The 18118-nt window shown below is 34.2% G+C and overlaps 1 protein-coding gene across 1 annotated transcript in view; it reads left to right on the plus strand.

The window, feature by feature from the left end:
• Positions 1 to 3897: 3897 nt before the first annotated feature.
• LOC113503487 (adhesive plaque matrix protein-like) overlaps positions 3898 to 18118 on the plus strand; it is a 54834-nt gene continuing 40613 nt past the window's right edge. The window contains exon 1 of the mRNA XM_026885493.1: positions 3898 to 4118. The gene's annotated coding sequence lies outside the window, so the exon portion shown is untranslated. The remainder of the gene's footprint in view (positions 4119 to 18118) is intronic.

Genomic DNA, 18118 nt, shown 5'->3' on the forward strand with positions numbered 1-18118 from the left:
CAAAAATAAGCGAGAAATACAGAAATAAAGAAGTTCCAATGGACCCAAACACGAGCACTGAACGGGTTGAGATAATTCTGAATACACACGAATGTTCCCCGCTGGGAGGTAACCGTGCATTACACACATTTCCTGCCATACTTAACATATTTCCTCATGGGAAGCAGTCTTAGATTTGTCACCCTTTATTTTTATGCTGAATGTTTGCAATACATTTCTCTAGCGTACTTGAATGTAAAGTAGAATCTAATGTGAAGTAGAAATATTTTGTAGTGATTAAATTTCAGGTTTCCAAGCATTTTTAAAATGTTACAGTAGTGACTCTAGTTTCACGGTTCAAAAGTGTAATTCTGATGGAGAAGAACCGGCAAGAAACTCCAAAAGTTACTCTTTTAAAAGTTAATCAGGATAGGATGCTTAATATTTTTATTTTTCATGAATATTTCCACAGATTCTTGCAGTTACCTGGCCTTCTAGAAACAAGACAGCATACTACTCTATAAATACAATCATCCCGCGTCCACAACAGCACCTAACTTGAACAATATTAAACGTTTGACATCAAACTTTAGTTCTAAACAAATGTTTCATAATTGAATTAGTAAGTCCATATACCAGAGAATATATTGTACGTATAAATTAAAGTTCGATACGGAACCAACCAACTGTAACAACGTGATCGAATAACAAACACAATCAAACTTTCTCGTTCAAATGGCTTACCTATACAATGTGAGTACAGGAATTTATGAACATCGAACATGTATACGACAATTGTTAGAGGTCAGTAATCATTGGTTTTGTATTCACGTAAAGTTTAAAACCGATTTTATATGATCTTTCAGGATTTTCTGTATTCTTTATGCTACTCTCCACCTTATTATAACACTCTTGTAATATATATTATGGTGTTAGCAAACTTTATGAATCGTGGATAACAAATATGCTGATCTGAATTCGGTTACCATTACCGAATCTCGCCACAACAATGTGTTTCCAACTTGATATGTAATTACTAAGTAGGTACCTAACTGTCACATGTTAAAAACGGTGAAAAAAGCACCGTGATAAAATCAGCACACTAAGTCTTTCTTAACTATGGCACGCCACTGACTTACAGAGGTTCTACTCTTTTTTTTTTGTTAAAGGATATCCCGCACTCTGATAGCAGTTTGCACATAGTAAACTATACGTAAACAAGAATCGAGGTGACTCGGCATTTACAGACCTAGTTGTTTTTAACACGCAAAGTAAAAAGTAAAAGATCACAAAAACTGAAGCATCCAAAATTTATTAAAATCAAAATCAAAACTAAAAAAAAATAGTTTTTAAATGGGTTAACGTAAGATTTGACGAAACTGTATAATATACGTCTTCGGGAAAACTCGACAGACTTCGTATGACGCCGTATTTCACCCACATCTTCAATCGTTAATATTCTCAACATGGCATGTTTAATGAAAGCTGACGATCTTCCATACCGAAGTTTGGTTGTAAATAACTTTTGGAAGCCATAAAGTTAAGTAAGTTTGTATGCTGTCATAAAAACAATCTTCGTAAACCGCTAATGTATGATAATAATAATACTCTTATAGGGAGAATAGACATTCACAATATAAAACACATGGTTTTATATATGTCTTTTCTCATATTATCTTTCACAAACAACGCCTGAAGGCCGCACTAATGAGTGTGATATCACAAACAAAGATTTCCAAGAACATTGCTTTTACTATAATCTCTTAATGCAGGAGTTAGTCGTGTAAAGGAGACAGCGCTACGTGCAGTATAGTGTGCCGTCTCGCTTCAACAGCTAAGACGTGCTTTTAGAGTTTGTGATGTAGAGTTCATCTCTGACTTAAATATGCCTTAGATATAATTCAGCCGTAAATTATGCGAGCATTATTGTTTAAACAAAGGCGCTCCTTTGCAGAATATTGTCATAAACTTCTAAGTTGGGCATTGGTCTAGAACCTAGCAAGAACACTCAGTCAGCCAAACAGACCGAACTTCGAACCAAGAAGTTTTAAACGCAGGTTTTATTAAAAAAAAATCACCAACCAGCTCTTTGTGAAAATATATTTTGATTCAAAAGTAAGTTTCGAAGGATAAAATTATATTTTTTGACAAATAAACAAAACACCAGCCCCACTCCTAAATAAAATGCTACCTTATAGAAGAATGAAACCTTTCTATTTTATGAGAATCTCGTAAAGTTGTACTTTGCTTCCAGATATAAAAAAAAGTTTGGGTCTAAACTGTGATTGGCGAGCACGTGCCAGAGTGACGTATCAGGACGATGTGTTCTATATTCAAATGGGATCGTTTCTTTAACACGAGGTTTTATGCGTGAAGGAAAGTGACGTCACTTGATATAAATTGAAGGAATCATGACTGTCTTTTGTATTTATGGAACTACAATATTATTTTATAAAGTATGAAACACTATTTCTTAATGCTTTTTGTCATTTTTTTTTACTCCACCTAACATGAAGACGCTATAATTATGATGCAAGCATTCTAGTTTCGTTTGATCATTAAGTGCAAGCATTAAGAATTGAAATACTATTTTTTTTATAAATTTATATTACTTTTTTTTAAAATATGTAACTTAAAATGAATTTAATTCAATTTTCCGCAACAAAATTCAAGCTACAAATCAAATTAGCTAGGTGCTCCAATTGGAGAACTCAATTCATTTGCGAACTGTCCCAATATATTCGTAAAATTTAAAATGAAATCTAACGTGTTCGCGAAAATATCCGGAATGAAGTAAATTAGATTTTAAAGTGAAATGATCTATTCATATACAGGGCCCCGATTCTGCTATTTTACAATGGCCGATGAATGATTGGCAATTGGATTAAATTTGAAATTATTCCTATTCTCTTAAGCCTTTTGCCAATAAAATAATTGGAAGTAATTTGCATTGACCTTTGGTCTAACGCCCCGTACTGATATTACAATTATTGCGTAGAAAAATGCTTAAGAGAATAAGAAAATTGTCATTGTGAGCCAAATTTCATTCATTCATCGGCCCTTGTAAATAGCAGAATTGGCCTCCAGAGCGTAGGCGTATCGGTTACAAATGCATCTAGTAGATAGACAACGCAAATTGGCTCGGTGAACTTGTAAGGATGGTTCCACAGGTCAATACAATTTCAGAATAGACGGACAGATCTGATGTTAAGATATGGTACGACATCAGTGATGTCGTGATAGCCCGCTGGACTGCAAAGATAAAGGCCGAAGGTTTTATCATTTCACGCACCGACGTTTTTCTTAATTTATGTGTGTCTTAGTAAGAACTTCCCAAAATGCTTACTGAAAATAATGTAAGAAGTGTGAGAAGCGGCGTGTTCTAAGACCACGCTAGAAGTTTACTAGCGACTTAAAACCTCCAACACTGTTTTGTATAACAACCATTTAAAAGAAGAAGCTCGAACGAGTGTTTTACACACACATACTATTGACTCTACGACCAATATCTAATTTCTCTAAAACATTACGTATTTGTTAATTAGTCTGACCTGCCAAGCGATCTAGTGCGCTGTATATGTGTACCCAAAAGTCTTTCATTCATTTCCCTAGAACCACGAAATTGCGGTACGTTTTAACCGTTCAGAATTGCTTTTTAGGATTAAAAATGTTTGTTACGTTATTTTGTGCTCTAACACTTTATGATAGGATTTACTTTGTATCGTTTAGATGTATATTTTCTTGGTTAGAAAAACATACTTATGAGCTTCTGTAATAAATAGATTACTTCAAATTAGACAATATTCTGTAAGTCTCCAATTAATCTGTTGTTTCCCAAACGGAAATAAACAAATCAATCAATATTCGTAGATAGCAATAGACCGGACAGAGTGGGAGCATCTAAGGGAGGCCTTTGCCCTGCAGTGGGACGGTAACGGCTGAAAAAAAATATATATTGGTAGATATAGAAGAAGAAAACCTGCTACTAAATAGAAAAAAAATATACTCCATAAAATTAATAGTCGATTTCAATCACGTGTTTTTGATTGACAGATTAAAATGATCGCTTGACGTCAACGGATCCCGGAGGCGACAATTCATCCGCCTGTTTGAAGAATCTTCGGTAAGTCCTCGCATGAGTAAGTACTTACGCTTCCAATATCTGATTTTAGAAAGCATTTATTTTGCATGTACCTTATTTTTGGATAACTTAAATATTCTCAAAAGCATATTTGAATAACATCGATACCTTTTGAGTATTTGCCAGATTTGTAAAGAAAACGAAAGAAAATAAACAACGACGATGATACCCGTATTAGAAGGAATCTCTATTTTCAATATTCTGGAGGTTTATCACATTTCACAAAATCAATTTTAAATCAACTCCTACAATTATCAAAAGGCCCTTTTCTCCAATTTGAACTTAATAAAAACCCAATTCCCTTTATCTTAACTTGGAGAATCGTCATCAATAACAATAAACTCTCTTTTCATTTCTTAGAAAACAAATCGTAAAGTGCTCGAGAACAAACTTTTTGATTCCGAAAAACTGTCCAAAAATTCATTAGCTATATCTCAAGTTAAGTAATTAAAGGTCCACGGAACTCGTCCCCTTGCAATGTCGCCCAAGTATTCATCAAGTTTGATTTGATAAAAGGGAAGTTATTAATCCAAGTTTTAAATCGCTACCGATGATAAAACGGGTCAATGCATTTCACAGTTCGGTGGGCCCTCTAACAAATTAATTATAACCGGTAATTATGAACCTCCTTGGTTGTGAATCTTGGAACTATTGAATACATGTTTTGTTTACCAATTTTAGAAGTTTATACGTACTTTTGGGATTTAGTATTCATTTAAGAAGGCCAGCTTTGAGAATCGAGATTTAGTCATATAAGAAGATATCAAATTAAATTTAGGAAAACGATACAAAGGACGAGAGAAGGCACTGTTATATCGAAGAAGGTGAAGGTCAAATGAAAAGGAAATTTGATATTGAAACCTCTATGTTATGATGAAATGAAAGCAAATATACATTTACAAAACTACTAAAGATAGAGTTACCAAATATCCCTATATTTACTAATAGGTAGTTTCTCAATTTCGCTTCCTACGCTTATTGGAGATATGTACAATGCCATAGTTACATTAAAGATACACTTTTGAATTTATAACTACATCTAAATAGACTATATACAATTTCTATTAAATGTTCCAGCACACAAGTAAAAAATACTTCATATCTCTTTTCACCAGAACTTTCGCATCTTTCACAAGTGCTTTCTATATTTTGTGCTTGTTTGTCTTAACATTTCTAATGATATTTTTATAGTTGTAGCTTTCTTAAAAATAAATAAATATAGACTCTGTCTCTCTATTGAAAGGAAAAAATTCTAAATAAGTCCTGTAGAGACTCAAACTACATGTAGTTTAACAATTCAGTTGTTATTCTAAAGCAAAACTTCTTGTATAGATGTAAGGTTTACCGAACAAGAATTCTTGAAAACTTGAACACAATTGAACTTACGAAGAAAAGAAAACTTGTACCAACATGACAGCGTGACAAACTCCTAACTTGGTAGAATCGTTGGGCAACCGTTACAGAAAGCTGTTTAACATTACACTAAGTAAATGTTCAGAAGATCCTCCACTATGCTTCAAGTAAGATTCCTGCATTTTGCATTCGTAAAAGCGAGATGGCGCTACATAACGTAGAGTTTAATCTCTGGCATGTTGGTCTAGTGGCTAATGGCCCTGACTGCTATACCGGAGGTCGTGGGTTCGAGTCCCACCCAGGACGATTGTTTGCCTGATGATTGTTTGTATTTAGAAATATATAATTATCTATATTTATCAGTTGTCTTCACTCATAATATAAGCTTTACTTAGTTTGACACTAGATGGGATTCTGTCAAAGTTGTGGAATATTATAGTACCTATTTGTCCCTCCTCCTACAGGTATCGTTTTACTTTAAACGATGATGGTAGGGGGGTGAACTAGTGGTCACGACAAGCAAAGTTAGATCTTCTAAAATTTCCATCGAGACCCGACAAAGTTTTGCATCTGCAACGAACCTTCACGGACCGCACGGACTAAAGTCAAAGTATAATGGGCAACAGCATGTAATCGAGTTATTGTTTATGTATAGTAGGCGGATACGACATTATCAATACAGAATTGAAACGGTTAAGTGTATTTTTTAAGTTTACATGAAAATATAATTCAATAGAAAAGATCTTTATTGTAAATTGATGACATAATAAAGAAAACTTTTTAGCATTTTATTGTTAAGAACGCTGATGTTTTGGGATAAGTTTTAATTCTCTAAATTATTATTTTCCCTGAAACTCTTCATTTACAAGAATAGCATAGCTATGTTTTATAAAGGTTACTTATAGATTAATATTTGAAACGTAGATTTATTGAACGAATATTTTCAATTTATTACTTATTATTCTGTTTTTCTGCCAACACTTTTTTTAAATCAAATGCTAATGTTGTCGTTTGACACATTAGCGAAAAAATAATGGTGGAATCATGTTTTTTTTTTCTATTCGCCTACACCTATCCCCTTATACTATGCACCACAATACATTTTAACTATTAATCTTTATCGCTTGTCGACTCTCACTTTATTATGATGATGAAAATACTTGCTTGAAAAATTGCTATAAAACAACAAGGTCGATAATTTTCTATTTTGTATTCGTCTCAGAGCTATCAGTTACTTCTTTTATTAAGACTTCTTAAATTGGCTTTTGGCCACTGCATTTAGGTAATACTGTTTTTTTAGCCTGTATTAAAAGCCACGTCAGAGGAATACCCTCTAGAACCAGGTTGCTTAATATAACTAATAGACCTTTGGAAAAGTGGTTACAATCCAGTAATATTAGTATCAATAACTCATTAAGAACTAGCCCAAGCTATATCTCTTTTCCCAAATAACCACAAATTCCTAATGATCACGACATTTGTTCTTAACTAAAACCATAATTAGTTCCCTAACTGTATGAGTTTTGTTTGTTTATGCAAAATCCGGGCCTGATCTTTGAAACCACAAGTCGTTAACTTTGTTACGAAATTTGTAGCATGAAACTATAACTTCCGGAATATATGAAGATGTTTATCCGTAATTTGTAAGCAAATAAGCTTATCAAATGTTTTTAACATGGAACAGATTAAACAAAATACTCTCATTTTATTTGGTATTTAAATTCATAGCGTTAATTGTACACAGTTATTGCTTATCAAATGTTTTAGCAGAATTGAATAGATGAAACTAAATAAAATTAGTCCTAAACTCCGCAGCAGTTAATTAGAACAGAATAAAATACAATATTTCCTACTTGAAGTGTTTTCCTAATACAGCAAAACGTTTGTCTCCATAAAAGTGACTTTAAGGTACCTAGGTACTTTCGTTTACAGTAGCTTTACAATTTAAGACCGTTTTTCGTTCCTATGTGTTTCGTCGAGACCAAACATATGTAAAACTTGTGCATACAAACGAGGCGAGAATCGTGACTCCATAGAAGTTTAAATCTACGTAAAACCACATATTTGTTGTAGCGCTTACCAAAACGCTGTGTAGTGAATTTTATTTTACCTGAAACAGAAAAGGTTTGTTAGCTTCTTGATGTAAAGCTATAAGATTATTATGTAAAAATAAATAGGTAAGTACCTCTAACAATTATTGTTTTGTTTGTTTAGGCTGTTACACAATTAAGGCTAGTGTGCTAAGAACATGTAATAATAGAATTTGTGTGTATAATTAGAGGGATTCTCGTAAAAAGTTGGTGGATGTGAACCATGCACACAAAATTCACTGTGGAAACAATATTGCTAGACAAAACATAAATATATGTTACAAGTATTCATTATTCCTTCACCTCCAAATAAATAGCAGCAAACACTTAGCATAAACGCCGACTCATTGCCTTCCTAAGATTTCAGGGTCATAATAATGTAAACAATGCCTTTAAAACAAATGGGAAGACGACCGGTTGTAGAAATTAGAACTGCCATTCATGAAAACCCTTAAACGGGTCGCGGGATTGTTCCCCGGGGAAATTATGGACTTAGCACCTGACAAGGCTCAAATTTTAATGCTAACCCCCGTAGCCCCTTGCAGCCACGAATAAATTAACGAGTTTTTGTTGATTTGCTCTGTAATTTTTAACAGGCGCTGCCTGTAAACAACATGACTCAAACGCTCGACACTTTTCTGAACCTTTGTTTAAACGACGTGTTGTTTACCTACCTACTTAAAATTTAATATGAAGCTTGAGATATTTTCGACACAATAATATTATATTTTCATTACTATAAGTTGCTAGTACCTATTGCCGACAACTGAACGCAATCAATTAAGAACTAAGTACGGACAAACTTTAATCAAGCGGGCGCAGTTTAGAACTGGAATTGTGTAATTTCCAGACTAGGCCAAGATGATACTTAGAAGTTCCAATTCTCAGAATACCTAACATGATATTCCTTTGGGTCCTTCAATAAACTGTATGCAAAACATGTTGATAGTTACTCGTTAATAGTCGTTAATAAGGTTCTAAGTCCTAATTCGGCCTCCTTGCTGAACCGGAAGGTGTATCTCTAGAAAGAGACGCTGATATATGCTTTTGTAAAGCGCTGCCACGCTTTCACAGCAATAATATTACTTCAAGACGTAGCAATAGACCTCTCACAAGATTTACTGTACCTCATACGCACCCCAGCTTAACCTCGCTGGTTTTCTAAAGGACTGAATGTGGCAATATTAAAGTTTCGCCGCAAACGGACCCTTATCTCATCCGGCGGCGCCTAACGTTGTTACTAATTATGTTTGGACGTGTTCCCAAGACTATCGGGATAAGTGGTTGTTTAGCTTGTTACTGTACAGTTTAAAGTTACTAACTCCTTTTCAACAAGTCTTGGGATAGTACCTATCTAGAATTCAATTTGAGAAAATTAATTTTGCAAATATAAAATAACGATATAAATAAAATAATATTTTACAAATAAATACTTTATTAACTCTTAACTGAGTAATGCAGATGCGAATGGAACTATTTAATAACTCTTTTATTAACCAAAAAAAATACTCCTTTAATTTATACTGAAATAATAAATACTGTAATTTAAAAGTAAAGGCATCATTTAAACCTACCCCCATTTTACAACCTACTCTAGGAGAACGTTAAAGTTTGCTTAAGAGCGCCTGCGGCTTAATGTGTAGCAACAGCACTTATTTGCTTCTGTCTTAAATTTCCATCAGGCGCTTCATAGAAACGTCATACGGTAACATGATTGTAATATAATATATCCTGGGACAACTCACACACGGTTATCTGATCCCAAGCTAAGCAGAGCTTGTGTTATGGTAACCAGACAACTGATAAACTTACTTATATATTTCTAAATACATACATATCTATACTAATATATAAAGCTGAAGAGTTTGTTTGTTTGTTTGAACGCGCTAATCTCAAGAACTACTGGTCCAAATTGAAAAATTATTTTTGTATTGAATAGTCCATTTGTCGAGGATGGCTTTAGGCTATAAACCATCACGCTGCGACTAAAAGGAGCGAAGACACAGTGGAAAATGTGAAAAAAAAACAGGGCAGTTATAAATCATAACTTATATCTTCTACCCACAGGGACGAAGTCGCGGGCAACAGCTAGTTATAGATAAATTACACCCAGATACCAGAACAAATGATCATGCTCATCACACAAACATTTGTTTTCGATTTGAATTACACTTTCTAATCATTCCCAATTCAACAAACCTTTGTAGGTACATACAAATAAACGCAAGCTAGTTACTAAGACCAACAAATGAATAAAATGATTCGTACCTATGTTTTAAACAACAATCGTCTCTGGGTATTCTCTCGTCTATTCAACAAACTCAAATCTAAAATACAAATGAGCCATCTGAATACAGTTGACTCAAGGACCTAACTACCTGGGGCCCTGCCACCAACTCTCAAAGTTAGAAAATAGACTGTGGAAGCGAGAAAGCGCACTATGCGTCGTAGAGCGGCATCTCTTTCCGACATCAACAATCTTACTACGGAAGGTAACCTGGAACATATTCTGAACTACACATGCTCGTTAGGCAGCTTGTAGCAGAACTGAAACTTCGTTTATATTGCTTCGAGTCTTTCGTTAAACTCGAACGGATTTATAAAGTTTTCGTATGATCCGGATTGGTTTGATACGTTCTATCCGAAGGTTGCTGTCTAGCCACTTATTTATCGATTGGTGAGTGAGTGACTCGTAATGTTATGGGTACTTCGAAATATATTTTGGTTCTTTGACTTCCTTATACCAATTTTTTGTTTATTCAAAAAGTTTATGAATTTGTATTTTTTAAGATTAATCATTTCAGTTAGGTTTTTTTAACGGTTACCGCAAATTAAGTTGTTGCGTCGCGGGGGCTTCACACGTAAATTATTGTCCTATGCGGGGATGGAACCTGCGACACGTCGCGTATCGTAGATCTGGCCGTGACCTTTACTCCTCTAACTTAACCATGAATCCAAACCCATCTTTTAACAACCTAAATGGATATACGTCTTTTTTATGACTTTATCTTGTTGTTAACGGACATCATTATATGAAAACAACATTAAAATGTATAACTCATTTTTAATTATCACCTTTTAAAGACGAAAACACTAAGTTTTGTGCCTTCTATCAAGACTTGTATCAGTCAGGGTAATCCTTTATTTAAATAAATACACATTCCTTAATTAAGTTCGTGACTTGACACAATAAAATTTTAAACAGGATAATCATTTCTATATTTTTCTCATAATTAACAAACATGTGGGTTCTTCCTCTAATCATTCCCAAATAAAGCAAATTTTAAAAGCCAAAACTAATATATCACTATTACATAAAATCCTAATGAGATAGACATTAAAAAACACTTGAAAACTAATTTAGGGACTAGTTTATCATTATAAAAACTATATATAACAATAACACAAGAAAAGTGTATGTGTAAGTTTTTTTTATTCGGACCCATGGCACTAAGGGTTCCGTACAATTTTTTTTTTAGCCGTTATTTTCTCACTGCAGGGCAAAGGCCTCCCTTAGATACTTCCACTCTGTCCGGTCTATTGCTTTTGCCATCCACTGTTTGTGGTACGCATAAACAAATAAACTGAAGAAAAAAAATTGATCATTCATGGCATACATGACCTTATCATCGATGCTTGCCTCAATATTTAATTTATTAGATAGGTAATTGTTTTACAGCGACAACAGAAGAAATTATCATCAGTGAAAATTTTAACTATAGATAGCTATAACGACTCATGACATATCTTGGCAACAGACAGACTGAGAGACAGTTTTGCTTTAGTAAAGTTCCACATTTGCCCTTTGGATACGAAACGCTAAAACATGGCCTACCAAAAAAGACAAATGAAGTCCACATTTATATTATAAAAAAAGATTCAGAACTCACTTATGTAAATGACTTTATTAGCGGACATGTATAATAGAACATTTTGATTGAATATAATATGTTTTTGGCGTTATCGTGGGATTTAAGCATTTGCATTAATAGTCTATATTACAATATTTTAACTTTACACTAGCATTCATCAAGTTGACATATATAACACAGTACAAATACATACGTAGTATATTTTTGACATAGATTTGGTATTGCTAACAAATGCAAATTTTTATCTTAATCTAAAATCTCTTGATTCATAGTTATGTTTTTTATCTGCGCCGAATAAGACAGACGTTATTAAGCTTTGAAAAATATATTTAAAGTAGCGCCTTCAGCAGGACTCATTTTTTATTCAGGTACTTAAAAAGATAAAACATTTTGGTGTGTCTTTTAGGTAAAAGTGAACTGGAAAATAAAATACGACTGAAAAATATATAAAATAACAATAAACATAACCAAATCAAATATCCCACTGAAATATATCGTTTAGATAGAGGAAAGAAATAAGATTGTTTACCGCATTTATTTAGTTTAGATAGTTGATATAAAAGCAGACACACTCCTTTTTCAAGTCAAAAAATATTATTTATAAAAATCGTAAAACCCAAAATCAACTTTGACGTGAAATCATCTAGACCGCGAAACCGAAATACATAAAAAAGTCGTATCATTACATCGAAAACACATTTAAATGACGCTTAGGATATAAATTAATGGTTTCTAGGTAAAAAAAATCAATAAGATGAACACAGAACATCATTTTACTGTAGTTATAACGGGCTGAGCATGTTTTTAGAAAGGAACATAGAAATTCTAACCGATAACTACTTATCTTAATCGATATTGTGATATATTATACTATTTATACGAATTTAAGTTGTAGGTATGTTTGTGGTTTCATTATGCATAAAGTAACATCACTAACACAATTCTGTAGTTCATAAATTTTGTTGAAGAATGTGTTATGACGTTTAAAGATAAGAGGGAGAAACAGTGAATAGATTATAAAGGAGTGAAAGAGAAAACGATATTACTTGTAATCATTATTAGATCCTCTATTTTCAATATGTAGGTTGACCTTTTAAGTTGACAACACTTATTCAGATCATTTCCATTTTTTCAGCTGACATGACATATCAGCTATCATATTTACCTTAGCTACTTACCTACTAAACTTAGTTAATATTCAGCCTCAAACAAATAACGAACCAGCCAGTTACAGAGACAAGGATACTAAGCAAGGAGGTTTAATTTACAAAATTGTGCTAAAACAAATGAAGCTAGAATTGCTTTAATAAAACTGCAACTGTCCTATTTACCACTGAACATTTCTAGCCAGAATTAAGTAGTCTTAAAACTCAGAGCTCTTTGTAAGTTACTACCGACGTATTACGTTCCCTGTCCCTACTTATGAGTCCTTCAATTTGCTGATATAGGTCCTAATTAGTTCATAAAGCACTCGCAAACTCGTTGGGTTTGCTTCAATTATAATTTGAGTCATAAAACTACATTGTCTCGAGGACCGGACACTAAACAGAAGTCAGGACTAAATTGGACAAGAGATCATTAACCTAAATTAACATTTTCAGAAAGTTAGAGACTAATATTAATTTCAATTAAAGGCCTTACGATTTTGGAAGATTAAGATGACCATTTTATAGAACACCGTTTCTGAGAACATATTTGCTGGAATTTACAAGCCTAATTGTATACGATACTAAGCAATTTTCTAACTGCATTTACATATAAAGGTCTTCTTCAATTGATACACAAAATAAAACCAAAAGTCACTCACAAATAAAGTCCATTTACGCCTGAAACGAACGAAAAAAAACACAACAACAAAAACAAAAAACGACTTCTAACTCCAACAAGAACGCATATGGCACAGCCGAACATTAGCACGACACCCCATTTCAATCACATACCCAACAAGGGCACAAAGCTACCCCTACGAAATCTGTGGGTGTTGCACAAAACGCAATCTGCATAGCCCTGTGCGCATGAATAAAATATATTGACACGTGTCGCGCAACTCTAGATTTGTATTATAAAGCCTGCTTCAGGCGTACTGCCAAGAACCAGAATGAATTTTCATAACACGACGGGACTGAAAGGAATGAGACGTATGGCAAATGTAATTTAAATAAACATAGTATTTTTTATTGAATTCAAGGGTCAATGGAAATTCAAAGGAAAGGCAATGAAGGATGCAGAATATCTAATTTTGGTAAGCTAAGAATACTCGTATATCGTAACAAAGTTTGTAAACATATAGGTAATAGTTAATCGTTTTGAAAAAACAATCTGTTTTAAATATATATTTGCAATTGATTACAATTTAACCTCACAATATAAAATCAACACGAATAAAATCACGCCGCGTCAGAATTTACCACTGCAGTCAAAATAGTGTTAAAATAAATTTGCTGACACGATCAAACGACCCAGCAAAAGTGAATATATGCCTAAATTTTCTGAACAAAATCCTGATCTAACGCTCTCAAAGTAAACAATAGTCGTAAATTGCACCCTCAGGACATAACAGAAAAGTACTAACGACCCATCCGTCCCTCACCCGTTTCAGAGCTTAAACGGTCATAAAAACTAAAGCATTGTCCAATGCTGAGTGTAATCCACTTAAACCGGCTACCTATCGTACATTTAATGCTATGTATCATGAAAACAGTGCAACGACACTCCAAACAAACAATGCGCGATGGTTGGATGAAGGATCCGTTGGAAAATACAGGCGAGGACCGTTTCATACTGAATAGTGATGAGATGCCATCGCGTAGATGTGGTTTTAGTCTGTACTCGCAAATTGTGCTTTGAAGTATTCATTTGGCTAACAGATGCTAATGAGTCTTGTAGTGATCCTACAATCACTATCGCATAATAGTGAGTGGCTTGGAGAGGGCACATTCACGCGAACACAAGTGAATTACGTGATTAGGTTATTACGGCCGACACTGACTAGAAAACCATCTGCATGATTACACGACTGGGATCAAGTACTTGAAAGGAGTAGCTACTTTATATTTGGAGAGCAGTTTGAACCGGATTCCAAGCAGGATGTTTCATCGTCCGTCTAAATTACTGCCCTAGTTTCAACGAACTCGGTTTCAATCGATTTCTTTTGGTAGCACGCGTTCATTTTCAGAAGCTTAAATTTAGTAAGTTTGGAAAACAGCTACAGGATTACAAGTCAAGTATTCAGGATTATATTTTAACCAGAACTAAATAAAACGTTCATTCAGCATTACAGAAACTTATTTATACTTCATTTTATGCTCTAATCCTGAGAAAAACAATTTTGCAAAAGCAAGAACACGAGGATTTCTGGAAAATTATTCAACAAAATTCTCGGAACCTTATTAAAAGCGGAGCTTCCGAATCTTGTTTTTATTAACAACAATAAGTTACAAAATCTTTACTATTTACCTACAAAGGCTTTAAGTACTATTGACAATCAAATAAACAAACAGTAAACAAAACTTAATACCCCCATCGTACCTATTACAGAATGATGACAAACAGAAATATCAAATCCAGTTACGAGACATGCTTATTTGCATATATTTAGTTCCAACGTATCGATTAATAAATTTAATTAATCTCCGGCTAGTAAAGAGATCCGCCGCTAATACTAGTGATGTATTTAGTGTAGGTATACCGGCATCCCTCCGTAGGGGTGCGACTGCATTCCTATTAATATTGCATGCAAGTTACGTGTACTGTTTAAACTAGAGGAGCCAACATGGGGTCGACTGCGGAACGTTTTTGGATACGTCGGGATCGTGAAATGATTTTGCTTTAGTATTTTAGTGGAATCTCGTATTAGTTCATTTGTTTAAGGAGCAGATTCGTTGAGCAGTTTAATTCATTTAGGTTTATTTACATTTGGGACAGTTGATTTAATTCTTTGTATGTTTTATTTTTCGCAGAACATTTTTTCGATCGATTAGGTGAACAGTGACAAAAGTAACAATTCAAAGGCTTCTTAGTTTTTTTTTTTTAATTTCGGCAACGGCCACTTGAAATACATCCAAGAAAACAATAGTTGAAAATCTCCATAAAATATTCTCATTGCATTAAGAACACCTCATTAGAATGTCTGAGAAGCCAAAACATTTCTTTGGCAAGCCCCTTTGAGTTGTGTTAATGTATAAATATATAAGATGTGTGCTTTGCCCAAAGCTCCCGAGAGAGCACGTGGTCTGTCTCTGTAATTCGAAAACAGATGTTGGACATTCTTTACGTTTTCTTTTAAAAAGTTTCTTTAAAGATCACAGTTTGAAATAAAGTTTCCAAAATTCGACATTGATCAATGAATATGGTATAAAACGGTCGATGAAAAAACGGTTTGGAAGTTGATGAAAGGTTACCGAATGACCTCCACTTTCAATGAACTTGTGCGAATGAGAAAAGCAATTAACCATTCTATTTTAAGAAATTAATTTTCGTAATTTTAGACCCCTATTTCGTCAACCTTTGTTCACAATTTTCATTCATAACGAAACACCTAAGCTTAGCACTAAGGTACAATAAAATTCAAACATTCACGGCTCACAAAACTGGAAATAATACTGAAATTTAATTATGCAAATGGCCAGATATTTTTGGGCTGCCTGTACCTCTCGAAATAACTCGCAGTCAGGTGAAAGGGTGGTCTGTGTGTACAATAAAAGCAAATCCGTCACGGTATCGCCGTACACTCAACCAACACTGGCCCACAGTTAATCCGATTCTATTCCCCTTTATTAGTACCAAACGCGATGAATCAGGGTGCCTGCGTATTGAAAATTTAAGAGAATAGTCCATTTTGGAGAGGCACTTATAATGGAATAAAACCTCATTTAACTTTCCCTTTCTAAATTTGACCATATATATAGCATTTACAGCTAGCAAATGTATTTTTAGTCACTGGCCACAAGCTGCCTTGTTTTTATTTTTGTATTTTCTCGTACACTCTCTGCTCTCTCTAGAGACGTCGATGCGAATGCAGTCGGAATCGCACATCGACAAGCCACCAGACACAACAAAGTTCATACAATGTTTTCTTGTTTATCGGACTCTTCGCAATGGGAAAAAGGTTACATACTTCATGTTATACCGCAAAATGCCTTCTTTATATAGAGAATTTAAACGGACCGTTTCGAATAACATTTTGAAACCAAATTCAATACATTACAAAAGAAGTAAAAGTTCATGGAATGGAATATACGGAAATCTTACAAAATATATTTTCTTTTAAGTGCTATCCAGGTAGCACTGTCACTTGTCATAGCATCCCGATTTACCCAACCCATTACAAATCTCTTGCACATTTCACAAGTTACTTACACCGCTTACATAGCATGAGACAACAGAAAGGGTTATTTATTTCCACCACACTTAAGATACCGTCAACGAAGTGCAGTGTATCACCTGTTACCATCTAGAGCCAGTTTAGGTAAGTCAGGAAGACAAATTTAAGCGCTGACGTCATGTGCACTACATTGCCTTCTCCGAGACTATTAACTGGGTTTCAGACTTAATTATTACACAAACTATCTTATTTACGTACTTAGTTTGTATTTAATATAACGTTCAGTTGAAGTTTAGTTTGAGGGGAAGGTACTTGGTAAGTCTCATGATGGATATACTTACGTCCAAAATAGTAGAAATAAAGACGACTTTTTAGCGACCCACGATCAGCTTTTTTGAATCTCTTTCTATAGCTTACGTTAAAGGTTCAAAATGTAAAATCAATAAAGCCATAATTACGAAAGTATTTAATTTAGAAACCCATCGAAAGTCTACTCATCTGTACAGATAGGCACTTAATCCTTATGCAATGTCATTTGCAAGTAATTCAGTGACACCAGGCGTGTAGCCATCACCCCTCGTGTAGCCACATCAGCCCGAGGCTCTCTGTCACTCTCCTCCACTCGCCTCCACACACCTCCACACTCCGCCCGTATCAAACCTCACAGGCACTACCAAATTACGTAAGCCTTCGCTACAATTTTTCAATCGCATATCGCCTGTGGCTAAAGCACTTCGCCCACTAAATTGAGGATGTTTAGTCATAATTTAAGAGTTCGATGAGGTGTCTTATGTTTTTTAGGCAATGAATCGAGGTATTAATGTTTAATGGGTTGAAAGGATTTTAATTAGATTTATGCTTAATCAGTCGTGCCTTAAAGGTTTATGGTATTTATGGTATGTTAATTGAATTTATTTAATTTGTCACAATGAAGTAATTATTTATCTTTGGCATTATTCTTGAAGTAATAAGGTCGATATTCGTAATTCATGTTTAGATATACAGGCAACTCGCTAGTATAGAAACGTTTGTAAAAATGGTCACATGCAGGCAACGTTGCGTCATAGAAGATTTTCTCTAATGGCTGGAAACGTTAATCCCCGTACCAGTGCACAGTGTACCAAAAACAGAGTTTTATCTCCAAAGCTGGACAACAATTTAAAAAGTTTATACAAAAGCAGATTTTAAAATAATTTAGCACAAAAGTGAGGTTTGAATGGAATGCTCGATTTAAAAATAAACTTCACACAAAATTGAATTTCGACTAGAAAAGTGCAGCATTTTTTCAATTTACTATTTTATTGCGACCCAAAACTTTTTGCTGCATTGAAACATGCATATCTAGGGCACACAGTGCGCT

The sequence above is a fragment of the Trichoplusia ni genome, chromosome 19 (assembly GCF_003590095.1).
Source record: "Trichoplusia ni isolate ovarian cell line Hi5 chromosome 19, tn1, whole genome shotgun sequence".
NCBI classification, from domain to species: Eukaryota; Metazoa; Arthropoda; class Insecta; order Lepidoptera; family Noctuidae; genus Trichoplusia; species Trichoplusia ni.